This window comes from Glycine soja, chromosome 1, assembly GCF_004193775.1.
Source record: "Glycine soja cultivar W05 chromosome 1, ASM419377v2, whole genome shotgun sequence".
Classification (NCBI taxonomy): domain Eukaryota; kingdom Viridiplantae; phylum Streptophyta; class Magnoliopsida; order Fabales; family Fabaceae; genus Glycine; species Glycine soja.
Window position 1 is genome coordinate 44350810 of NC_041002.1, and position 27322 is coordinate 44378131.

Genomic DNA, 27322 nt, shown 5'->3' on the forward strand with positions numbered 1-27322 from the left:
ATAAATCATACATCACAACCCTAGCATAAGAGTTTAGATAGCTATAGGCATGGGAAAGCATAAATATAAATTAGAAGACCATAGAAACATTAGGGAAAGAAATCTTTACAAGAAATTATCCCCGTGGCTTTTCTCTTGCTTCCTCATTGTCATAACCTCCTCAAGAATTCCCAAAATACTCAAAAGAAAAGATAGAATTCAAAAATTAAGAAAAAAAAGTTCTTTATAACCTAAAACCTAAGCTATTTATAGGCTAATTCACCTAATCTGTCTTGCAAAGGTAAGCACGACCCATGCTTAGTTAAGTATGAGGCCATGCTTAAAGTTCAGACCGTTGGCAAATGCATACCCGTGCATGAGGTTGTGCATAGGTAACCACGACCCGTGCTTAATTAAGCATGGGGTAATGCTTATGTGCCTGGAGCCATTTTCACACTATTTATGCTCTTTTTTCCATTTCTTTGGAGGTTCACATGGCCTGCACCAATTTAGTACAAATTAGACTAAAACAATCAATTAATGTGTCAATAATCATAAAAATGGTGCAAGAAACCCCATGGAAATTAAGACCAAAATTGGGTTTATCAACCTCCCCACACTTGAGCATTGCTTTCCCTCAAGCAATTATTTTGCCTCACAAAATAAATAAAAAAACAAGAAGTTCAAAGAGGAAAATAGAAATCCATGAAATCACTTGTTTTATTCAAGAATAACAATTAATATTTTTCAAAGAGATACAAAGGAAGCAACCTCACTAGCGATAATGTTCACCTAGATGCCCAATTAGACTTAAGTATTCAAAAATCAACTCTCCACTAATAACATGGTTACTCACAACTCACACATTTCAGTGTTCACAGGTAAAGAGAATAGACACTCAAGTACATTAGAAAGTATGTTTCATAGGCTTGTACTTCAATTAAATAACACCACAAAATGAACAATCATGCAAAAATTGGGGAAATCATGGGGATGTAATGGGGCCACGGCTCAGATGTCAGGTGGGTCATAGGAAAAAAATGGATATAACAAAAGTCTCAACACAAACAGAATAAGGTAACCTCTCAGGCACATTAATCTTCCCTCAATCTCAATTATGTCATCCCCTTTTTCTGTTACACATGGTATCATTTTTTATTGCTCCTCCTCTTCTTCCTTCTTTCATTTTATTGATTCAATACCAAATTCACTTTATTAGGCATTTTTCCTTTTTCTCCTTTTTTTTAGAGAAGGAAGGGAGTCAGAGTTCCTCTTAATTTGCACAAAGGGCTTTAATTTCTTGAGGGAAAACCTTATTTCAAAAATTGCCTCTTTTCTTACCTATAAAGGTTTCCATACATAACAATTCATGAATTTGGTAACAAAGAAATATTCTTTAGGGTCAAAGGTGGTAACTAGTGGACAAGTAAATCACAAACTTTGTGAAGGTCATGAAATATAAAGTCTAAAAATCCCCAAACTTTTCACATACAAGCAATTAAGTCATATGCAGATGCATTTCAACACAAGTTCTAGAACAACACAAACTAAGAGATAATCACACACATTTATTCCTTGGTGTTTTCTATGTTCCTACCTCATTCTGGTTATTCCTCACAATTTAGGGAGTTAGTCTCAACAAAGAAGTTTTAAATCTAAATCACACTGCTAACTATCAGCTCATGTTGGCAAAAATCATCTAACTATGGTTACTAACTCGGTCTCTCTCTTTTTCTCTGTCGCAATTAGACATGGAAATGGGGCGGGACGGGGACGGGTATTGTCTCCCCAATCCCTGACCCCGACTTCCTAACATGTCCCCATACCCGTACCCAACACCTGACGAGTTAAAATTTATTATCCCATTCTCGTACCCGTTGGGTCTCAGGTATCCCTGACCCCGTCCCGTACCCGATTCAAATTAGAAAAATAATTTTTTTTGTAAAGAAAATATTAAAATTTTTATTTTAGAAAAAATAAATTGATTGTTAAACATTTATTTTTAACTACTTATATGTCAATAAATTTATTATTGCGTATGTGTCTACAAAAATCGTTAAGAAAAGAATATTAAATTATGTAAAAAATCTAAAATAAAATTAACTAGTAATAAAAATTCTAGGCCTTTTGATTAAATTATGCAAAAATTCTAAAAATTTTAAGTGGCGGGGCGGGTCTGGGTTTGAGGTCGAGGCGGATGTAGTAATCTCATACCCGTATCCGTACCCGACTTTTGGTTATCGGGACAACCCATACCCAGTCAACTCGGATATTACCTGTCAAAGTCGAGACGGATTCGGACGGGTACCCACAGGTACGGGTTTTCTTGCCATGTCTAGTCGCATTGTGCTTGTCACAACAGGATGACGATAAAAAAAAGATAGAGAATGTTTTCCAAAAAGAAAACTGGGGAGTCGTCACCAATGTTTATTTAAGGAAAATATCAGAAAAACCAAAAAGATAAGGAACAGTCTACAATTTGAGAAAAGGGTTCGAGAGTTGTTTACGCACAGGAAAAATGTTAGCACCCCACGCGTCTGTCATGAAAATGGCAGCCTTTAATAGAGTGTGATAAAAATAAAGTGATTTTTTAATTGTTTATCTTCCCTCGAGAACATGAATTATGCTTGTTATATTTTTGTTTATTTAGAAAAAGAAAGGAATTTTTTATTTTTAGAAAAAAAAAAAAAGGGATCTTATGTTTTTTAGGCCGACAAGGGGTTTGTTCTCGCTCCTACGTATCCCCCGGTGCAATGAAAAAATCAGACTTACGTAGTTCTTTGGGTAGAAAAAAGCTTGTGTGTTGGGTTGATTTTATCTTTTTTTTTCAAAGATTTGTCTTAATTGCGTGATAAAACATCATTAAGGTGTTGGATCTTGAAACATCGTTGAATCTATTAAAAAAAAGGCAAAAAGAATCACTTAAAGCATTGGACCTTGAAACGATCTCGAGTAATATGTAATTTTTGTGGAGAAAAAAAAGACAATTGAGTGATCATTTATTTGAGTATTTTTACCATTTTTAGAAAAGATTTTTGTTTTGTAGTAAACTTTATGAAGTCAAGTAAGTCGGAGACCCAGCATTAATTTGTTATTATTATTTATTTATTTATTGTTATTATTATTTATTTATTTATATCAAAGTCAACACTTACGGAGTGCTGACATGGTGGGTCTGGTCATCAACCTAGGAGGCAGGGGTGCGTTCATGGAGGAAGGAGCATTATTTATTGTTTAAGACTTCTCAAAAATGGGCTAGGCCCAAAAAAAAGATGGTGCATACTTAGAAAAAGGGGGATATGAATAGTAGTTTTTATTTTGTGTCTGACTTAACGAAACGGGTAGGCCCAAAATGGAGAGAGTGCATGTGTATAAAAGGTGGGTGTAAATACTGGTTTTTAGTTTATTTCAGACCAGGCCCATTTCAAATGACTCTCACTCTTTTACTTGTGGGTTGGGTCGAGTCACTCTGACCAGTTTCAACCCTAGCCCAATAAAAAAATAAAAAATAAAAATAAATAAACAAAAAGAGGAGAAGCAAGGGAAGGAAGAACGAAGTAGAAAAGAAGGGAGAAAGGAAGAGAGAAGGAAGGAATGAAGGGATACCCAGAGACCCATCCTCCCTCTCTAGCTACAGTGCCAAATGGTGTGACGTTGTTGGCTCATTTTTCCTCCTTGGGATCTATGCCTCATCAATTTTTTCAGTGTGTAATTGATGCTCAGACCTCCCCCTTTAATATTGTTCCTTCTGTTCCAACCCATTAGATCCCTTTGGATTCTTTCCCTTTTTATTTGTTGTTCTTCCTTTCTTCTTTTTTTCTTTTTTTCTTTGTTATTATTATTATTATTATTATTATTATTATTATTATTATTATTATTATTATTATTATTATTATTATTATCTCTTTTTTTTCATTTTTTATTATTTTTTTCATTTTATTTTTTATTTTTTAAAATGTGTCCGAACAAAATTAGGGTACGACATTCTTTTTTATTGAGCAATCTCATTTATTCCTAAAATATGATAAAAGAAAAATAAAGACTAAATAAATGCCAAAAAAACCACACAGCGTGTATCACTCAAAATTAGTAGGGAGTATAATGATTTGAATAAACCCCATCCCCACACTAAAATGAAGCATAGTCCTTATGCAAGAAATAAAATAAGAAAAATGAAAATGAAGAACAATGAAAATTAAAGAAATAACCGTAAAAAAGAAACACAAAAAATAATAATTAAAAAAATAAACATAAATTGAATTCCCAATTAAAGAGAACTACAAGAATAAGAAGTCAATACAAAGGTGAAAAAGATGTAAAGAGTGACAACAATCTTAAGACATTTGCCATAGAAAATGTCAAACCTTCAAAGAAAAGAAAAGTCCAAACCAAAGAGGTGAAACAAAACAACATTTTTTAAAAAAAATCTTTTTATGCATATTTTTTATTTTATTGCTACCCTCACCTCTATTACATGCCATTTTTACTATCTACACCTTGCATTCACTATTTTTTAGAGGGACGTGCATAGGTTATACACGATGTCGTGCATATTTTTTGAAACGATGATGATTAAAATATAACTCGCACAAGGCAAGTGTATCCTACACAGTAATATTATGGACAAAAGTTTGGATATTGTACCTTAAAGACTAGTCGCATTCCCAAATAATTAATTTATAGAAAACTAGCAATTTGGATTTGAGCCAAATTGGATTAAGTTGCAATTAATTGTAAAAAGGATAAAGAAAACAAAGCAATAGCAATTCAAGAAGATACTAACATATTAAAAGGCCTAAGATTGTCATTTCAAACTTATCTATACGTTCCCCTAATCTTCTATTTCAATCAAATCCCAATTATCTAATCAATTACTAATATTGCCTCTTTTAAATGATAAACATAATTGATTCATGTTCTAAAAATCCTCATTTATCTAATTCATTCCCTTATTGTTCATGTGGTCACTACTAGAAAACTATTATTCTACATCGGTCGAAATAAGTATTCTACATCGGTGCTCAACCATTTTTTATACTAACATAGTTGAAAGTAAAAACTTTCAACAATGGTCGACAATCACCCGTTGTAGAATTACACTGATTTCTACATCGGTGCCAACCAAACCACTGATGTAGAAGGGTGGCTTTTGAATACGGGAATGACATCAGCAACGACTTCAAAAACGTGTTTTCTACATCGGTGGTGACATCAAGCTCGACGTAGTAACCTGTGCTTTCTACATCGGTGTTACCTTTTGAACGATGTAATAAATATGTGTTTCAACATTGGTGCTGACGTAAGCACCGATGTAGAAATATGTAATTTCTACATTGATGCTTACGTTAGCACCGATGTTGAATGTTGATTATTTCTACATCAGTGCTTACGTTAGTACCGATGTTTAAAGTTGAATAACCTGCAATTAAATTTTAGGTTAACTAATAATCCATATTTATATTTTCAATATTATTATATAATATGAAAATCAATATTTATAATTACAATATTATCTATATTACTAATAATCAATAAATATAATTATATAATAAGAAAAGTTGTATTTATAATTACAATATTATCTATATTATTAATAATCAACAAATATAATTATATAATATGCAATAATATTATCTATATTATCTATGTATGTTAATGTTGCACAGAACGCCAAAATAATTAAGCATTCATCAACCTAAAATGACCTTGTATGTGCAGGTGCTAATGAAATGGATGTCAATATGATTTCATAGTTATTTTGAGTAATTTTCTCCTTCTCTTTTACCAGTTCAAGTTGCATATTAGGACAACATGTTATCTCTACCTTTCATATATAAGCTATTGCGTATGCTTATTTCCAGTTTTCACATGACACAACTTATATGCATGCAAATTCACAAGTCCTTGTGCTTATCCATTGCCATTGACATAGAATTGGTTGGTACATAACTAATATGCCCTTATGTAAAGGTCAGAGGGGAAACAATTTCTATTCTAAATCCATAAAGATTTATGGCTGTAGCGAAGAGGCTCATGGATACTACTACCAAACGCCCCTTGACCTCATTTAAAAACCACCTCTATTTCATCCAATCAAGCAATCAATCTTTTTTATTTTCCAATCAAATCCCTAATTACCATCAAATAGAAAGGTACCTTAAACCTAAACACTGTAGGAGAGTTTTGGACACCAAAAATAGATTTGATGGGACTTGGGGATTTTATTTTAAAAGATGGGCAAGAACTTTATTTTTAATTATTTTTGTAAATATATATATATATATATATATATATATATATATAATTATTATACTCTACATTTTTTTTATTTTTTGGAGTCAAGATTAGGCGCTAAGAATAGCTAAAATATTGTATGAAATTTAAGGTCATTAATTAAGAAAACAATATAATAACATATGAGAGAACAGAGTACTTGGACAAGTTATTACCTCCTTGGCTAAAGAACTTAAATGGCTTTCCAAAAGATATATTTTTTGTTCTAAACTCTAGCTCTTGTGGAACAATGTATATTAAGATTTAGTTACCAATAAAAAAAATCAAAACATGAGAGGGAGGGGGTCGGGGGGACAGCTAAGGTTAAATACATAGAGTGAATGTGGTACATAATAAAAAAGAAGCAATTCTTATCCCTTTCAAGCTGAAAACTGTCTTTTCATTCAGTAACTAATTGTTTAACCACCAATGTACCTCACATAACACATGATGTATTTGAAAATATTAAATATCTTGATAAATCATTTCTCAATGATCTGGCAATTGATCCTGTTCAGCCCAATGATCTGGATTGGGCCCAAGATCCAATATGCCATCAATAATATACTTCAAATCACACATAAGATTCATTCAAACATAGTGCTAATAGTTAGTCCAATACATGACATAGTTAAGGTCATCAATTAAGCAAACAATATATCCAATGCAACAAAACATGAGATAATAGACAAGTTATTACCTCTTTGTCACTAAAAGAACTCAACTCATTCTCCAGAAGATTTACTTTTCTCTCTAAACTCTCCTGTGGAATGATGGACATGTACATCATCCAAGTTTCATTAACAAAATTTCTAAATATATGAATCGGCTAAGGTTAAATATATACCAAATCCAAAACCACCAAAATAATTATAAGAGTAAGTACCTAAAATTACTGAACAATATCAGTCACTTTAGTCCATATTATTGTAATTTGACAACCTAAAATTACTGTTTTACCCGAAGACAAAATACAAAGGTTATTGAAGAGTAGAAAAACTTCACTACTAGGCTGGTGGATTGATACAATAACAGTCCTCTGAATGTGATCATTCAGATTATTTGGCTACTTAAACTAATTACCAATCTAATTTGTTTATGCTGATGAATTGATTTTGAACGTACTGAGGTTCCATAACACAGTGCTTGAGAAAGGGATGCTTCAACTCATACGGAGTCCTCTGAACACCGTCAGCTTCAATTGATTTTGAACGTATTTGGTCTACAATAGTAGGAGACCATCCATAGATGTAGGAATGACCTCAATACCCAAGTAGTGTAGAGGTCCAAGGTATTATAATGCAAATTTGGAATGAAGCTGCAAGATAAGTTGACAGATTTCTAAACTGGAACTTCCAGTTACAATATTGTCAACATAAAATGAATGTCACGAATGTAGAGCTGTATAGGATGAAGAGAGAAGGGTCACTCTTGGCTGCTATAAAGTCAAAAGAATGAAGAGCATGGCACAGTTATTGAAAAACAAGACCTGGGGGCTTGTTTAAGCCCATAAAAAGCTTTTCATTTGGGGGCTTGTTTTAGCCAAAATTGATCAATTTTGGCTAAAACATAATCTTCTGATAAAACCAACTATGATTAAATAATTTGAATAATTAAATATTCATACCTACAGAATGTGTACAAATCTCTATAGTAACATTATTCCAGCCAACAAGGTGAAGATCAGGATGATGACCTAAGTTATAAACATCTTGGTTATACTTTCTATTTTTCCCATAACATCAATAGATAGGGGGGTGGGGGTGAAAGAAGTAGAAACACAAGCAGAAAATAATACCTTCCGCATCAGGAAGATCAGCTACTATCCTTAAAAATTCCAATCCTTTGGTAAAAGTCGATGAAGGAGTTTAAGACTCTGAGTCTGCCACGACACACTAAGACAGAAGTTTGCAAGTAAATCTGCAATGTGGGCAACTCGTCCTTTCTCTTGCGTCACACCCATCGAGACCTCACCAATCTGCGTTTGATTAACTCGTTGTTGATAGTCCTCCTATTCAATCTCAAAAAACAGAAAATCAGTAAGGAACTAATTTCATCTAACAACCAAGTTGTATCCCAGTCTCTCAACCTTGTAAAACAAGGCAATGAATGTTTAGTCTTAAAATATAAACCGTTTTAAAAATACTCAAGTACTGAACTAAACTAAACACGTGAGAAAATAAATAAGCATGCTCTTAAAATTCTCCTTCCAACATGTCCTTCAATTAAAAAAATATTAAATTATATTTTAATTGACTCAAAATTATTTTAAAACATTACTCTAAATCAACATTTGAATTTGATAGAGTCCCGTTATCCTCAACAGTCAACAACTTCGTTTTAAGATTTATTTGTAAGCTTTTCAACTTGTATGATAAGAGCATGCTTCAAATTGTAACTATAACTTTATTGTTAATTGAGATTAAATTGTTTTTGACCAAACGAACACACCTATATTAACCTAACTAATTTAATGCCCCAATTCGGTATTAAAAGAATGTTTAAATATAAATTATTATTCAACAAGATAATACCATAAATAAAATTTTAGGAGAACTACAATAATTGTTTAATACTCAGTTACTGAGCCATGATTGAATTAATTGTTTACATTGTTATGATCTGCCCTTGGGTTTACTATGTAACTAATCGGTATCAATCGTACATGTTAGGTAACCCCTGCAAACTTTTATTTACTGAAGAGAGGGTGACATACCTGCAATTAAAAATTGCTATTTATCGATGCAGATTCCCTGTTCTGCATATCTAGCAGCAGCTGCTCCAAATAAGTGTTTCTCTACAAGACCAAACTTACAAGCTATAATTATTTTAAAACCATGCATACAAAGATACAAAAGGATAAAAAAGGCATATATGATCTGCACTTAATCTTTACAGAGATTCATACAGCTTAAATTTCTGTCTCCTATGCTCCTCAAGCAAATACCTCAATTTTTGAAATCCAATTAGTAGAAACCAAGAAACATGGTTACAAAGTAACAAAAAAGTTTATGTTAAATTTCGGGTTCTAAAAGAGCTAAACAGGTCAATACACTTAGATTTTGAAGTAGTGAGGAAATTATCACTCACACAGCTTAGCTTTTATTACATTCAAACAACATATATATACAATGAGGGGAGAGACAACTTGACAAGACAAGACATTGCTGTCTTCTACACCAAGCTAAAACAGAGAAATCTACTCTAGAGATACACATAATTATAACCCATAATTATAACAAATACCAATGGAAAGGGGTGTTATTCCTAATTATCTAACAAAGCAGGGGCTACGGACTATGGATAAAGGATGCAACAATGTTGGCATACACGACACGACTCTGTCATCTATTTCTGATTAAATTATCGGGTACCAAAATTGGCTCTAAAAGGAAAAAAGGTTCTAAATTTTGAAAACCACAGATTTACCAACAAATGGTTTGCAATTGTATCGTCTATAGTAAACAGTAATGCACAAGAGAGATACCTCTGTAAGTTTCTGAACTTGAAGGTGGAAGGCAGCTTCTTTCTTGTGCCAATCAAAGCCCTAACAACACATTTTATATAATGTTCTTAACCAAGAATAATAGCAATATAGCCTCATATTCCAGGATAATCAAAACCAGGAAGAAAAGACAGTATCTACATATGACGGAGTTAGTCTCAACGGGCTGGTATTATTTTCCTGATGCGGTCATAGCAAACCATATAGCGGGCTGAATAATTAGGGCCGTGAGCAGAGCTATGTATTGCTTCAAAAAGAGCCTTCTGACCATATAAATGTCATTAATTTTGAGTAATTTTTATCATTTGACAATTTGTACATATATATAGTATACATTATTTAAAATGCAGAAAAATAAATAAAAAATAGCTACTATTCTGCTATCCGGCTATAGTGTTTTTGGACTCGCTGCTATCCGGGAATTAAAACATCTGACTTGATTATTTTTAAAGATAACATAAACCTGGGGAAGCAGAGTGCGTGCTGCATCCTCAGTCATGAGTTGCAAGTCCTTTGTATTGCAAGGTACACACTTCTTAGATGACAACTCTAAAATAGAAAGAGAGAAAAAAATTGATAGTAGGAATAAGTTTTATCAAACGCCTACAGTGAAAGATGTTGTAGGTAGACGTACCTTTGTTGGTACTGCAAAATGTAGCGCTTGTGCGAGGAGGGTCCTTAATCTTATATATTTGAGAATTTATTCTAAATGCAACAGAGTGAAATCAGTGAATGAAGGGAACAATGATAGAAAGCGAAGAATCAGATATAGAGGAAATTACCGTGTGGGTGTGTATGAATAATAATAGGTTTGGGAAAAGGGTGATAATGGTGGTAGCTTGGATAAAGCTAGTAGAGGGTGACGAACAAGAAGAAGGCGATTCATCAGGATACAAAGAATTGAATGTCTTCCATTGCGGACTATTAGCGGGATGTCATAGCAATCCATCAGTTTTTCAACCTTCAGCATGCCACATCCATTGTTTTGCATCATGTCGCCTAAAATGTGGTATTATTGGAAGATACCAACAAACCTTTGTTGGACGATTGTTCTCTGCGGTTACAACATCACTTGTTTCTGCAAACTCATTTCTATACAATATGCAATCATTTGGACATGCATGGATTTTCTGGTACTCCATTCCCACTGGATATAAGATCTTCTTGGCCTCGTATTGATTTTTGGGCAACATGTTATCTTCAGGAAGCAATTTCTTCAATAGCAGAAGCAATTCAGTAAAGCTCTTATCACTCTAGTCAAATCGTGCCTTCAAGTTGACCAAAGCTAACACTGTAGACAACCTTGTGAAAGTTGTGCACCCAGAATACAAAGGAATCTTTGAATCATTCTCCATTTTCTCATACAAAGGTGCATGCGCTTCTTGAAAACCATCCTGGCCTAGGTCGCGAATCATGTCTTCTATACGACAACCCCTGTCTGCCTTGACTGACTTAGTGTGAGAGACTGATGGATTGTCTGGCAATTCACCATGCCATGTCCACTTTGTGTAAGTTGGAATGATCCCGTTCCACCCCATTCACATACTCATCACTAATGCGTGATGCTCTCATCCAACTTCGATCCATGTCTTTCGTTAGCTGCATGACTTTATAAAGTTATCTACCATGCATGTAAACCTCACTTTTTTTAAATAAAGGTGTGACCCTAACCCATTTAGGAAGAATTTTTTTTTATAGTAGATTGAATACTACAAATTAATTGTCTTTTCTAAATTTGTCAAAATTTCGACAGTATTTCACCTAAGTCCTCAAGTACAAGAGATGAAAGCGGTGGCATATCATTATCCACCACATTCAAGTATGCACTCGGAGAACAAAAGGAAATGAACTATACCGAAATATTGACAATTTTAAGTAAAGAAAATTAACTTATATGTAATAATCTACTATAAAAAATTAGTCTTCCCAAACTTTCCAAACGGACAATTAAATATTCAATATACCAATTAATGCAAACTTTCCGTATTAATTGTTATATAGAATCTCAAACGGAAAACTAAGATTCACTCGCAATGATCATAATTGATTACTTAATACATCATGTCATATATAAATAAGCATGTAATTATCATTGTTGTGAGTCAAACAAATACATACCTCAAAAATGGCAGCAAATAACAACAAGTACGATTGGGGTTAGAGTAATGGCAAACCAAACACAACAGTGTAGAATGAACTCCTCAGTAGGTGAGACAATTTAGTACTTCCAACGTATTTGTCACAAGGTAGTACCTAGAAACAGAAAATAAAATCTCACTGATTGAAAGACATTGGCAGTGCACGGAGTTTAATTAAACTTGTGTGAAAAAAAAAGCAAGGCAAAAAATGCATAGTGATTTTCTTTTAAAGGTATCTGCACTATAATTTAAGGGTACATATTCCTTGATTTTGTCATAAAAAACCCCCCCCACAGCTGCAAAGGGTAAATTGGTACAGAATCCATTGCATGTTGCTCAACAAGACCTAAACAAAGCAAAATAGCAGCTAAGAAGAAGGAACAAGATTGGCAGAAACAGATTGAAAGTGTGAGGAACTACAAGAGTGGCTTATGAAGGTTCACGAACCACTAAGGAAATTAATTGCATTGAACTTATTTTACATATACATGTAGATATATAGACACATGATGACTTATTTATGTACACTTGTTTGTAGATGTTTAAGATTGACACCACTATATGCAGCCTTTTCAATTTGTACACACTGCAGCTACTTTTAAACTATGCAGCCTTTTCAATTGTAAAGCTTTTTTTGCTTCCTAAGATTCAATCAGTAACACCAATAATATAGCAATAGGTTTCCAAATCCTTTCTTAATTTGGTGTTTGATGTAGTTTTTTATTCTGTTAGTGTAGAGTATGTAGAGTATAGACTATATTATACAGATTTAATCAAAGGGAAATATTTGCTTTTGAAAACAAAACTATTGTGTTTGCTTTAGGATCATGTATGTGGTTTTCAATATTAAAGTTGAAGCACATAGTTCTAGCTTTTACACCAAAGACTCATTTGATGACATCATTTTTTTCTTGGGGAACGAAGTTCCAAACATGTACTACATTAAAATTGTGATTTGTTCTCTCAACTCGTGTGAAGCAATTAAATAATTCGTGATTTAAAACAAACCCTTTTTAATGTATATCTTTGACTTCCAAAAAAGAAAACCCCTTGTTAGGGTTTCTGAGAAACTAAGGGCAAACGTTTGTAACTTAAATGCAGAATTAATGTGGAACCAGTGTTTACTGTGGGGAGCATTCCAGAAACTTCTTACAATGTTGTGAAGGACCAGAAGTACTGTGGGGAGATCAAGGTTGCACTCACCTTTAATCCTGAGGTAAATTTATCAGCCATTTCAGTGCTGTTTAACCAAGAACACAAGCACTAGTGCTGCAGAGTTTGTATTGATACATTTAAGAATTTTATATGTATGATGCAATAATAATGGTACAACTTGGGGCTGTAAATTTTTTTCTCTCTCTCTCTCTCAATAGAAAAAAAATTCAAAACAAAGTACCCTTCAAAAGCATATATACATGCACAGACCCTTTTATTTTTCTTCAATTTGCATGTTCTAGCATTTAATTGACTTGCATTGTTGAACAATATGCTTATATTGTTGGTGCTCCAACCCAATTCGTTTTGTATTTTCTGATTGCAGAGAGGAAGTGGACTCGGCTATGGTGATGAATAAAACTGTGATCTAAGGGGATGAAGTGACATGATTACTAGCTGTGATGCACCTAAATTTGTTGGACCTAGCTATATTTCGTGACTAAAATTGGAAAGAAAAGAGAAACAAATTGAAGAAAGGAGAAAAGGTTGGCTTCCACCTTTCTTGATTCTTATCTAACTAGTTTCTGTTGTAGGCAATATTTGTGAACATAATCTTCGACTAGATGAGGATATATGTGATGTTATAGCAGAGGAGGTAGATGTCATTGTAAATTGTGCAGCTAATACCTGATTTGATGAAAGGTTAGCCTCTATGACTCTCCAAAAAGCTTCTCCATCAATGATAAATTCCTATTTTTGTGTGTAATCATTTGACTAATGTTATCAGATATGATACTACTTACTTGCTGGCAAAGGATTGAAACATAGATGTGCCTTTTGATCCTTTTACCTATGTATGCATCAATATGTGCCAGCTATAGTTCTCTTTATAAGTTGGAGTTGGTTGTGTTGTTCTATGATCTCACTCCATATCAGGAAACATAAGTGGGGTTATGTTGGGGGAATATATGCCATGAGATGTGGTCCTTCCTCTCTCTCATCCCATTCCATACCAACTTTTCCTTTATTTTTTTAAAAAAAAAAAGAAGAAAAATTCCCTCTAGTCTTTCTTCTTTTTGACTTGAATGGGGTGGAGACAATCTCTGATGCAGAAAAAACAGGGAAAGCAAAACAACTCAATTTTTGAGTCTTCAAAGGAGAGAAAAGAGGGAAAGTGTGTGGTTTGTTTTTATCTTGCTGTTTTCCCACTTCACTATCTATCTCTATGGTTGATTCCATACTGAATTAGGTAGGCCCACCATAATGAATAATAAGGTACTACTTTGTTAATGTTGTGACAAACTTGCAGGAAAAATAAAATCATGGGCATGCTGTTAAGGATATTTTTCACCCTCAGTATGAGAATGGATTGTTGGGGCAAAAGATCATAAGGAAAGGAAATACGAGCCGGGTTTAGCATCATTTCTACTGACACTGTTGTGAAATCGAAGGAGTAGGTGCAGAGGAAATGACGGCATTGAAAGCTTGAATGTCTTGAAAATCTAGTATATATAATTACAAAGTAAAATAACATCTGTAGTTGTGTTTATTCTACTTCCAATTCACCAACATCAAATGAACCAATGATAACTTTGTATATTACAGAGAATTGACATAACAATTGAAAACAAATGTTGTTTTTACTGCAAGCTTAAGATATAAGTGTACCGAGCATGGCTAGGACTGTAGTAACAAATCAGAAACACATTAATTTCAAACATTATGCACAACTAACAAATGCAAAATTTACACCAACAATAGGATGAGCTGGCTTCACACGTAAAGCTGGTGAGGTTAATATAATTCCTTCCACCATTACTTCAATATGAGGATGGGAAGCTGCCTACACAAAATTTGTAAAAAATAAATTTCAAAATTGAACAGAGACAAATCTAATTGCAGAAGATATGCAGAAAATTTCCACCCTTACTTTCAAGACCACAGCTCCCCCAGTGGAGTGACCAAAGAGAAAGCATGGTATCCCAGGATTGTCTGATCTAATCTTTTCCAGAAAAGCCCCATGTTCATAACATTATCATCAGTATGCAAAGTACACTGTCAAAAACACTGACTGACATTTGAAATGTTGTAATATTGCAATATATCTCTAAAGAAAAACAAGCCAAGAGCAGCATAGATATTTGAAATTGTGGTAATAAATTTTCAAGTGGCCATGAAAGTGACTAGAAATAACAATTAAGATGAAATTGAACAATGGATACAAACATATTGTTCTAAAGAGCATGATCAAATAATATTAAGCCAAAGCAAAAAAAACACTAGCAAGTTAACTGAGACACCATCGCTGCCTTATGCTCAAAGAATAAAAGGTTAACATGCATTTTAACTTTACACAATAAGCTTATTTCACTATTTCCAAGTTCCATCCCAATGTTTAAAGTGGTAGGAAAAATATTGACACCTAAAGCGTTTTTCCATTATAAGAACATCACAAACAAGAACATATGCTCATTTCTATATTCATTAACTGAAGAAAGTATAAATATGCATACTGTATCTACAACCACATGATCAAGAGATGGAACATAACCATGCAATCCATCACTACCTCCATGACCTATAAAGATAAAACAAAATAGTGGAATTCAAGCATGCCCATGATTTTATTTTTCCAGTAAAAAATAAAATCATGGGCCTACTACTTTGCTATTAAGGAAAAACAAAATAGGAAAAATAAAATCATGGGACCTGTAAAAATAAAATCATAACCATGCTGTTAAGGAATAATATGGTACTACCTTGTTAATGCCGTTAAGCCAAATGCCAGAGTAACAATACAAATCATATCTTATCCTATGTCAGCTTAGCTTGAATATAAACACAATATTTAATAACTAGTGTTATCAATACACAAGATGCTTAACAATGTTCACATAGATTCTTATCAGCAAAATTGACAAACATGCATTCACATTTACCTCGTTCCTTAGCAATATCTGTTCTACTGGAATTCAAGCTCCTAAGTCTCTGCAAGATCTCATCAATTATGTTCTGTTTCAAATGCCAGGGCAACTTAACCGCCACACTATCACTCAAAAACTCCCTTTCTAAAGCCTTCACCTAAATTAGAACAACGATTTCACAACATTAGCTTCAGCAAGTGACTAACGGAAGCAGATACAATACAAACGGTTCACACCTCTAAGTTCTTACCCACTTAATTAATTCCACGGGTTTAAAGAAAAGAGGGCAAATCTACGGGTATGCTAAGTCATGAGATTGTAGGAAGAACACTGGAAGGGTTGTGCTGAGTCACGAGAGTCTACGGGTGCGCCGTCGCGGAAGGTGTCAGCTGAGTATGACCACGAGATTGAAGATGACGAAGGAGTCACGATGATTGAGGAAGGGAGAGTTCGGAAAATTTACGAGGGTCACTTTTACAAACAATTTACCTAATAGGTTCTCTTTCGAAAGTAAAGTATTTACGCAAGGAGCGTGACGCGCCATTGCCATTAGCAATACAGGCGCTAACATGGACGGTCCCGCCATTAGCAATGGCGATACAAGCTGGCGTGGAGTCTGTTTTGCATGGAAGCCACAACTGGCATTGGCGATATGGTGTGACCCGCCACTGCCAATAGCGATACAGGCACTGACGTGGACGGTGCCATTAGCGATACAGGTGCTGACGTGGACGGTCCCGCCATTAGCAATGGTGATACAAGCTGACGTGAAGTATCTCGCCAGAAGCATTGGCAATATAGGTTGTAGGCTAGGGCAAGAGGTTGCGCAGAGGTCAGAGGTCACATGCCATGCATGTTTCTCGCCATTTCCAATGACGAGAGACTAGTGCAGTTTTGATTCGCCATTTCTAGTGGCGAGACTGGTGCAGATTCTTTAAATAGCGAGCCTTCCTGATGTTTCTTATGCCTTGAAAATTTCTACTGGGTTCCTGAAGAAAAGAAAGAAGAAAGTGTCTTTCAAGTTTCTAAGTCCATCATTCACAGTTCTATTTATTTGAAGTAATAATTTTTTTTGTTAGAAAGAAATTTCTTTTAATTAGAATTTTTATTTTGAAGTTATTGTTGTTCAATCAAATATTTATAAGCCTTCGTTCATTCTCTTTCAAGTTAAGTTTCTAAATAATTTTTATCATTCACAAATTATTTATTTGAAGTAATAATTTTTTTTTGTTAGAATCAAATTTTAAGCTGAAGTTTAAGGGTAATAATTTTTGTAATTAGATTTTTTATTTTGAAGTTATTATTATTTATAAGTCTTTGTTGATGGTTTTTCTACCTTAGAAATTTTTACCTATGACCCTTCCAATTTTTGAAGTTAAGGAATTATTCACAAATTATTTAATTGGAGTAATAATTTTTCTATTAGAATCAAGTTTTAATCTCTAGTTTAAGTTTAATAGAGCAAGCAAATAGATTTTTTTTATTTTTATCATTAACAAATTATTTATTTGAAGTAATAAATTTTTTTTTGTTAGAAAGAAGTTTTTTTTTAATTAGAATTTTTATTTTGAAGTTATTGTTGTTCAATCAAATATTTATAAGCCTTCGTTCATTCTCTTTCAAGTTAAGTTTCTGAATAATTTTTATCATTCACAAATTATTTATTTGAAGTAATAATTTTTTTTGTTAGAATCAAATTTTAAGCTGAAGTTTAAGTGTAGTAATTTGTGTAATTAGATTTTTTATTTTGAAGTTATTATTATTACGAGTAATTATTTATAAGCCTTTGTTGATGGTTTTTCTGCCTTAGAAATTTTTACGTGTGACCCTTCCAGTTTTTGAAGTTAAGGATTGATCGCATTTCAAAGGAAAAATGGAGCATGACTTATGATAAAGAAGGACAAAGATATAGTCACATGACAACCAACCTCTCAGAATGTGTGAATAAGGTGTTGAAGGATTGTCACAACCTACCGATAACAGCGTTGGTGAAATCAACATATAGTAGATGTCAAAAGTACTTTGTTGATCATGGTCGCCAAGCCCAAAGACAATTAAATGAAGGACAAGTATATTGTTCTAAGGTTGTTAAACAACTTCGAAAAAATCAAGAACAAGCTTGTTCGCATATCGTCCGGGTGTATGATATTCACTCGACAAGGTTTGAAGTAGATGAGACCTTCAATCCTATAACGTAACGTGGCGGATAAAAGTGGACAGTTAACTTGAATGACCGTTATTGTCAATGCGAAAAGTATTCTGCACTTCACTATCCATGTTCACACATTATTGCTGCTTGTGGTTACGTGAGCATGAACTTCTTACAATATGTAGATGTTGTTTACAGAAATGAACACATCTTAAAAGCTTACTCTGCATAATGGTGGCCTCTTGGGAATGAAGCGGCAATTCCTCCTTCTGATGATGCATGGACACTTATCCCTAATCCAACTAAAATTTGTGCGAAGTGTCGACCAAAATCAACAAGGATAAGGAATGAGATGGATTGGCTCGAACCATCTGAGCACCAACAAAAATGTAGTAGATGTGGAGCAGAAGGGCACAACAGGCATCGATGTCCAATGCAATCTGAACGTGGAAGTTGTTCATTTAATTGATTTATGTATGTTAGACAAGTGACCTCAGATATCTCAGACAACTCACTTGTATTGCTTGAAGTTCTCTTGAATGTATTTAGTTTGTGTTCTTCAAGTTAGTAACATTAATTATTTTGGTTTGTGTTCTTCTGTTTGTTTTTAACATTATTTATTACTATATTTTAGTGCGCGAAATAAACTGTATCCATTAGTAAGCCTTCATAAAATACTTAAACCAAATAATATTAGCATACAACAACAACAACGTATTTAAACGATGGGTTAAGTCTCAAATTAAAATTACAAACATACAACAACAACAAATTTAAACAGAGACATGAAAATTAGTCGGTATGATGTCCGTGATGACGTGAGGATGTGCCACATGGTCAATTCCATCTTCGTGCTTGTCTATCGGGATTTCTTCTGCTCCAATGTCCCCCTACTTCAACTTGGTCAGCCTCAACAGAAAATTGGTGACGTAAATCAACACCTAATAAGTCATCCATTGAGTACCTAATGGGACATTAGGTGTTGGGATTGGGGCATCATGTTGCTGTGAAGGGGTCATAGCAGGCCATGAAAAAATCGGATATGTTTCTGCAACACCACCCAATGTTGAAGAGCTTGCAGAAGTATCACTTTGATGACCTTCAAAAGGATATTGATACATTTGTGTAGGATACTGGGAAAATGTTGGTGGTGTATAATAAATTCCATGGCCACGCTCTTCCATCCCTGGGTAGAAATATGGTTCCGCTTCAACAGCCTCCCTTCGTCTGCCTATGCCTTGAGTTTCAACACTTGACGGGAGAATATGAAACTCTTGTGTTGCAAATTAATGCTCTGTTGGTGGACCATGTGACACAGGCTCACTAATTATCTCTTGCTCTTCGGATAAAATGGTTATTTTATCCACATACGACACGAGATCATCAATTGTCCACGTATTCCTCCCTTGTGGAGACACCATGTACTGTAATGTATCTGCAACTTCAGCCTGTAATTATTAGGGTCAGCAAATTAATGGCGATGATTTCGAAAAAAAATTGAAGTTAAATACTCAAAAACGACAAAAATACCAATGTAGCTGTGTTTGCATTTTTAGGGTCAACAAACATCTTCGTCTTTTGCCTATACCAGATCATATAGTCGGAGTTAAAGCTCAATAGGTCCTCTTGTCAGGGATAACCGTCGACCCTAAAATCAGCTCGATTGTTCCACTAATGGATCATTGGGGCGAACAGACACCCTGGAATTGCGAAGGACACCCTGAAATTGGTTGTTGCATTCCAAATTGTCTCAATACTCTATCCGGTTGGTGCCACTCAATAACTTGGAAACAAATTGGAGGCAACATTGACGTAACATTTGTTGTGTAAGGCTTGTAGAAGCAAATGACTTTGGTGTTTTGATGATGATCATGATGATTTGATGCAAATGATGCAAATGCGCTTTTCAAGTTTAAATTCAAGACAATGATTCAAGAATACAAGCCACAACATCAAGATGATCACTAGTATGTTAGGAATGGAATTCCTATTTGATATAGCAAAAGGTTTGGCCAAGTATTTTAAGTTAAAAAGTGTTTTTCAAGAGATTTACTCTCTGGTAATCAATTACCAGAGGATGTAATCGATTACTAGTGGCCAAAAATGATTTACAACAACTACTAAATATTTGAATTCAAATTTTAGACTGTGTAATCGACTACACCATATTGGTAATCGATTACCAGCAGTTAATAAACGTTTTATTTCAAATTTTTAAACCTGTAATCAATTACACAAATCCTGTAATCGATTACTAGAGGAGATTTTCAGAAAGTAACTTCCAAGAGTCACATCTATTCAAATGGTTTATGAATGGCCATCAAAGGTCTATTTATATGTGACTTGGAAATACGAATTGTGAGAGAGTTTTCATTGCCCAAAAAGTTTTATTCTCTCAAAAGATTAAGAGAGTTTTTCTGAATTGAAATGTCTTATCCTCTCAAAGATTCCTTGGTCAAACACTTGCATATTCAATAAGGAATTGTGATTGATCTTCATTGTACAATCTATCTCTTTCAAGAGAGATTTCTTCTTCTCTTCTTCTTACTTCTGAAAAGGGATTAAGAGACCGAGGGTCTCTTGTTGTAAAGGATTCATGAACACAAGGGAAGGGTTGTCCCTGTGTGGTTCAGACTTTGTAAAAGGAGTTTTACAAAGAGAGTGGAAAATCTCAAGTGGGTTGCTTGAGGACTGGACGTAGGCACGGGAAGTGGTCGAACCAGTATAAGTCAAGTTTGCATTTCTTTCTTTCCTTAAACTTCTTTTATTTATTGCTATTTATCTTTGGCTTGAAAGAAGTTTATTTTGAATTCTCTTTTGAATAATTCATGTTAAGGGTGCATTGTTAATCTAAAAAGAGAGAGTGAAATTTTCATTGGGGAATAGTTCTTGTTATCTTAATTCAACCCCCCTTCTTAAGATAACTGAGGTCATTTGTATAACAAGGCTCCCACAGAAACGGCATATAATAACATAGTTGTCATCATTTCATTGAAATATGACATATTATTTATTATTTAACGAATACATTAACATGTTCTTACCTCATGTCGTTTCATAATATCTAACTTGCGACGAAAAATTGTCAAATCATCATTGTCGATATGTTGATTTCCACGTCGCAGCCACCTACAAAAAATTAAAATTTAATATACGTTACATTATTAATTATTTTGAAATGAAATCTAATTTCCAAAACGACTAACATGTGCTCGAGTGGTTTATTTTCTATTAGGGGAGGAGTCCTCTTTGGAGCCAAAGTTGTACATCATTCTCATGCCCACATTTGTATTAAGATGCACATACCTCCGATTGATTTAGTTTTATAATCGGTGGTGTTGCACATCTCTCTGTATAAATAAGCAAGTACAACAGGTTTCCATGCATGCGTGTTGCACTCTCTCAAGTCACGTAAAACTTACAGGTACCTTAGGGAAACTTTGTTACTGCTTTTGTCAACGAATAAGACACCTCCAATGAATCTTAGGATCCATGCACGGGTAAACCTTTCTACTTGTTGTAGGTTACCGTCATGATTATTTATTTGTGTAAAATGGTGAGTCAACCAACTTAATTTAACCACACTACCTTGAAATTCACCTTCTTGTGGTCTGATTCCTAACAATTCTTCACATGAATCAGTCCAATTAAGGTTTATTGGACCAATTAGTGGTGACCTATCCACACGGAGACCTAATAAAATAGATACATCTTGAAGAGTAATAGTGTACTCTCCACATCTCATGTGAAAAGTATGTGTGTCTGGCCTCCATCTTTCTATCAAGGCACTGATTAATGAGACATTTATTTTTAAGTATCTCATCTTCATAATCCAGTGAAAACCAGATTGCAGTAGTAGATGAATAATTTCCTCTGATATTTCTTCTTGACCTCCTTGATACGTGGTTGTCTAATGTGTAATTTTTTGTCTTCTTCCCCATTCCAAATATGTTTTGAAACATGTTTACCTTGCATCAATTGGACCAAACTTAATTTTTATATTTGATGAACATGATGATGAAGATGTAATTGATACTGTAAAATAAAATATAATACAATAAGTTAACAAAAAAAATTATACATTATTTGTACATAATATAAAAAAAACTAAGTACATTTATAAAAACTTAATTAAATATATATACAAAATAAATAAATTTTTAATAAATAACACAATATATATATATATATATATATATATATATTCGAATTTATATATTTCAATAACAAAATATATTATACAAATAATAAAATTTAAATATATTCTACAAATAAATTAAAATACATGCAAACACAAATTTAAATAAATAACAGAATATATATATTTGAATAACAAAATATATTATACAAATAACAAAATTTAAATATATTCTACAAATAATTTAAAATGCATACGAAGACAAATTTAAATAAATAACAGAATATATTCTACAATTAACAAAAATTAAATTAAATAAAATATATTATAACAAATAAATTAAAATACAAAGAAAAATTTAAACAATATATATACAAAATTAATAGCGTACCATATATTTAATTAATAACTTAAAATACCTAAAACAAATAATATTAACATACAAATTAAAACTAACACTAACGTACCATATATATAACACAAATAATAACATACAAACTAAAAATAACTAAACCAAATAATATTAACATACCAACTAATGTACCATATATATAACACAAATAATACATACAAACTTACAAAACCTAAATCAAATAATATTAACATGCCAACTAACGTATCATATATATATATCATATATATATATATATAAAACACAAATAATATCTCACAAACTTACAAAACCTAAACCAAATTATACTAACTAACATACACAAATAATCTTTATATAATATTAACTTAAAATATTAACAACAGAACACATAAAAACTATTTATAAAATATCAATTAAAAAACCACGTACCAATTGAGTTGAGGGAAGCTAATGTGATATGATAATATATGAGTATATCGCCACCAGCAGAAGCGAAACGCACCAGGCACGAGGAGGGAAGAAGATGATAATATTATAGAGGGAACTAGAGAGGATAATACGCGTGGAAGAGTTTTTTTACAGAGGGAAGCTTCAACGATCAAAAGGTATCCCGCCATTACGAATGGTGATATGCTCAGAAAAGGTGTCTCGCCACTTCCAATGGCGACACCCTAAAAGCCTGAACCCTAGCCTGTAGCTGCGTAGTAGCTTGTGCTTGTCTCGTCAATGACAATGGCGGTAACCCCCTGTCAGGTGTGTATTGCCAGTGACAATGGCGAGACCGTCCACGTCAGCCTGTCTCACCAATGGCAATGGCAGGTCACTCTGTATCGCCAATGGCAGCTATGACTTGCATGCAAAAACGGACCCCTAACGTAAATACTTTAAAAACAGACTCTCTTCCATAAATAGTTACTAAAAGGATCCCTCTTACGTAAATTTTTCGAGAGAGCTCAGTGACGATGCGAACAGAGTGACAAAGGCTAGGGCTTGCAACTCAGTCTTCAGAGGATAGGGGAGTGTTGTTCGAGGCACATGAGTGTAGTTCGAGGCACGTGACTATAATGTTGTGCCAACGACGACGGTGTTCACTGGACCCAACGTCGTTGAAGTAATGTTTCTGAAATTCAAAGACAGGTATCCAAACCACCATCTTTTGTTTGCTAACTTTATAATTACCAAATTGCCACCACTTATTATACCACATCGGTTTAGGAGAATCAATGTGGTTAGTGTGTCGTAAAAACCAATATTTTTAGTAGTGGGTCTTCAATTAGAAGCACATAGAGGTTATTTAACAATGTTAATCAGATAAGAAAGCCTAGGATAAGATGGTTCATACAAATCTTATTAATCATATTATTGCATAAGTCAATCAATTAACAATTTTGAAGAGTATCTTCTATAAAGAAGATGCCACCAAGAGAAAGGCATGTAGCTGAAGTGAATGTTGGGGAAGGATTTACAACCCTAAAAATCATTGTTGTGAACCAAGGACATTTGAATGAGACCATGACTCAAAAGTCTAATGCAACAGTTGAGAAGAGGCAATGATTTCTAAACTAATATGTCAAAGGGCAATCCATAGAGGTGAAGCCTTTAGCGAAAAGTAAAAAACAATGCCTATAGAGAAAGGGGACCGTACAAAAGTTGCAAGGCATGTTTCAAATGCTCACGGATAGTTATGATATTAATAGAACAAATGTTGCCTCCCCTACCAGGATAGAAGACTCACAGGAAAACCCTAGTAGGATCCTTGAATCAGATGGCAATGCCATTATTATGGATATGGTGAATGATTCACAAATTCTCATGGACAACCTTTCAATATTAAGACCGCTAATGTTGTTATTGATGTTGGAGGTGGAAAGTTTAAGCTTATAGTGCAAGACGAAGACATGACATTCAATGTTTTCGATGTCATGAACCCCAAGGGGTTAAGGTTGACCACAACCATCCATCTCAATGACATGTGAGGTTACGCATCCGTCAAGCTAGTAATGCTAAAGAAATGCTTGCTAGGAAATAACCCAATTTTCTGAAGTTAAAAATGATAATAGTTGTTTGTTTAAATCAAAAGAACTCACATAAAATTGTAAAGTCTAAGTCCATTGAATAAAAATACTTTATTTATTAATCGTTAGAATCGTGGTCAAAAACTACCTTTTCAGAAGTTTATTTATGTTGATTCTTGAAATGAATTTTCACCATCAATAACAGGGAAAATAATGAATTCACCTAGTTATGAAAAATACACAAATTGAAGTTCTTTCAACTTTCTTCCAAAACTTTCTTGAGAAATGAGATAAAAAAAAATCCTCAGAGCACACGAGATTCTTTCTCAAAGATTTAAAAATTACATTAATTCTCTTTTTAAATTTCTGATGTGTTTCGAAGTAAAAGAATTGAAGAAATTAACTTACTTATAATTAAAGATAGTAGCAGTAGGCTTGACACCTCTAATTATATGGAACCCAGCAATCCCCCCTAAGATGTCTTTTATTTTGTGGTTTGCTAAAAGGAATCGGCTGCTTACTCTTGACAAAGTTATTTTTTTGAACAAGGGTTCCCTCTGCCCTTTATGTTCAAATGAGCCTGAGTCAAATGCTCATTTGTCCTTTTCTTGCAGGAAATCTCTCCAAGTTTAGGCTCACATTCGTGATTTGACTCCTTTCCGCAGGCGTTTCACTTCTTTACAGCGCATTACTGACTCTTTAATTAGGGGCAGATCCACATCAGGTGTTCAAGGAAAATTACGTTGTCTGGCTATAGCAATTACAGTCTATTGCATTTGACTGTCTAGGAACAAGCTGATTTTTGAAGATTATCAATTTTCTGTAATAGAGGTTATTAGCAAGATTAAGTTTCTTATGTATAGACAAGTGCACCTGTTGTATTTGTTTTAGCATCTTGATATAGGTCTTCTTGTATTAGGGAGACTTTTGATGTTCTTTAACTGCGGGATATGTCCCGTTTATTATTGTATCATTTTGAGTTTAATATAATTTACATTTTTTTCAAAAAAAAAAAAGATAATAGCTTACAAGAAAAGTTAGTTATTTAGTCTTTACAAAATAAAAGAAATATACTTTAAAGAAAACGTAACGATCGATAATCGTCAATAAAAAAAATCATATATATTAATCGGCAATTATAATTATATTTTAGTTTCAAAATAATCCTCCTGCTTGAAGAATAATCAAATCCTATTTATTTTAATATCTATTGAATGCTCATGAAAATATTTAAAAAAATAAAATATTTTTTCCATTACAAAAGTTTATTTACTATAAAAAAATATAAAAATATTCAATATTACATGTATCCCTGTAAAGACACAATAAAAATATTTATATATATATATATATATATATTATAATGAGTATATATATGCACTAACAATATTTTTTTTTCTCTTATATAATTTACTAAAAAGAATTAACAACCCTGACAGAAAATTATGAAACACGGGGCACGCGGGCATTATATTCGTGGCAGTGCAATGACTTTAGAGAAACCCTTGTTTCCAATCATGCATTTTCATGGTCCATAATCATCACACTTCTAAGATCTCACTCACTTTTTACTTATCAATGATTTCCCTTTCACTCAATATTTTATAATTTCTAATCAATTTTTATTAAAAAATCATAAATTAAAAAACTTAGTTACATATCTCACTTTTTATTGACCAATGATTTCCCCTTCACTCAATTTTTTATGACTTTAGAGTAACAAAGTGGCAAACGGATCAATCTGTCTTGTCCCGCAAAAGCAGGTTGATTTGCCCCATCCGTATAAGAAAAATGGATTTAAAATTCAAGCTCCGTTTATGCTTACATTGACTGATTGACTCACAAAAACCAAAAAATTAAATAAAAAGTAAATAATAAATATATGACAAAATTACATTTTTATCTCTCCGTTTATCTTTAATTTCAGATTTGATCCCCCAATAATTTAATTTACAAATTTGATTCTCTTATTTTATAAAATTGTGTAATATTGATCCCTCAAATCACAATTAGATGTTGACCGTTAACGAGTGATGTTGACTGTCACGTGTCACGTTTCTATTGAATGATAACTGTCGCGTGTCATGTTCTGATTGGTCAATGAAAACAAAAATTCATTTCATCTTTCATGAAGTTGACATCCAATCAGAACATGACACATGACACAGTCATTATCCAACAAGAACGTGACACGTGACCGTCAACATCTTAATGATCAACATCCAATTATGATCTGGGGGACCAACATTACACAATTTTACAAAATAAAGGACTAAATTTGTAAATTAAATTACTGGGGGACCAAATCTGAAATTGGAAATATACTGGAGGACTAAATTTGCAATTTTGTCTAAATATATTTGAATTAATTTTATTTTTATAAATACTCATTAAAAAAAACATTAAATGTATTATCTTAAATTTTGAATCATAATTTATTTAAACAAAAAATAAATTAAATAAAAAATAATAATATATGTATAAAATATCAAAATAAATATTAAATTTATTAATTTTTAATAAAAAAAATTGCGAGTTGACGCGCCTCACTTTTCTCTCAACTCATGTTTTGCGCGGATGAAAACAGAATGAATTAAAGTGGGTTAATGAATTAAAAACCTCAAAATCAATCTGAAAAAAAAAAGGACCAAAACGGATTAATCTCCTACCAAT

At 33.2% G+C, this 27322-nt stretch overlaps 1 long non-coding RNA gene across 2 annotated transcripts; it reads right to left on the minus strand.

Moving 5' to 3' along the window:
• Positions 1-6999: 6999 nt before the first annotated feature.
• LOC114416593 lies at positions 7000-14052 on the minus strand. Of its 2 annotated transcripts, XR_003667508.1 has the most exons (9): positions 13738-14052; positions 11876-12010; positions 10540-11356; positions 10392-10462; positions 9740-10306; positions 8969-9049; positions 8051-8263; positions 7880-7948; positions 7000-7653 (listed from the first exon to the last, which is right to left on the minus strand). It is a non-coding gene; the product is annotated as an uncharacterized LOC114416593 (long non-coding RNA). The 2 variants fall into 2 exon arrangements; XR_003667503.1 differs by lacking the exon at positions 7000-7653 and having other exon boundaries at positions 7847-7948.
• Positions 14053-27322: the final 13270 nt, after the last annotated feature.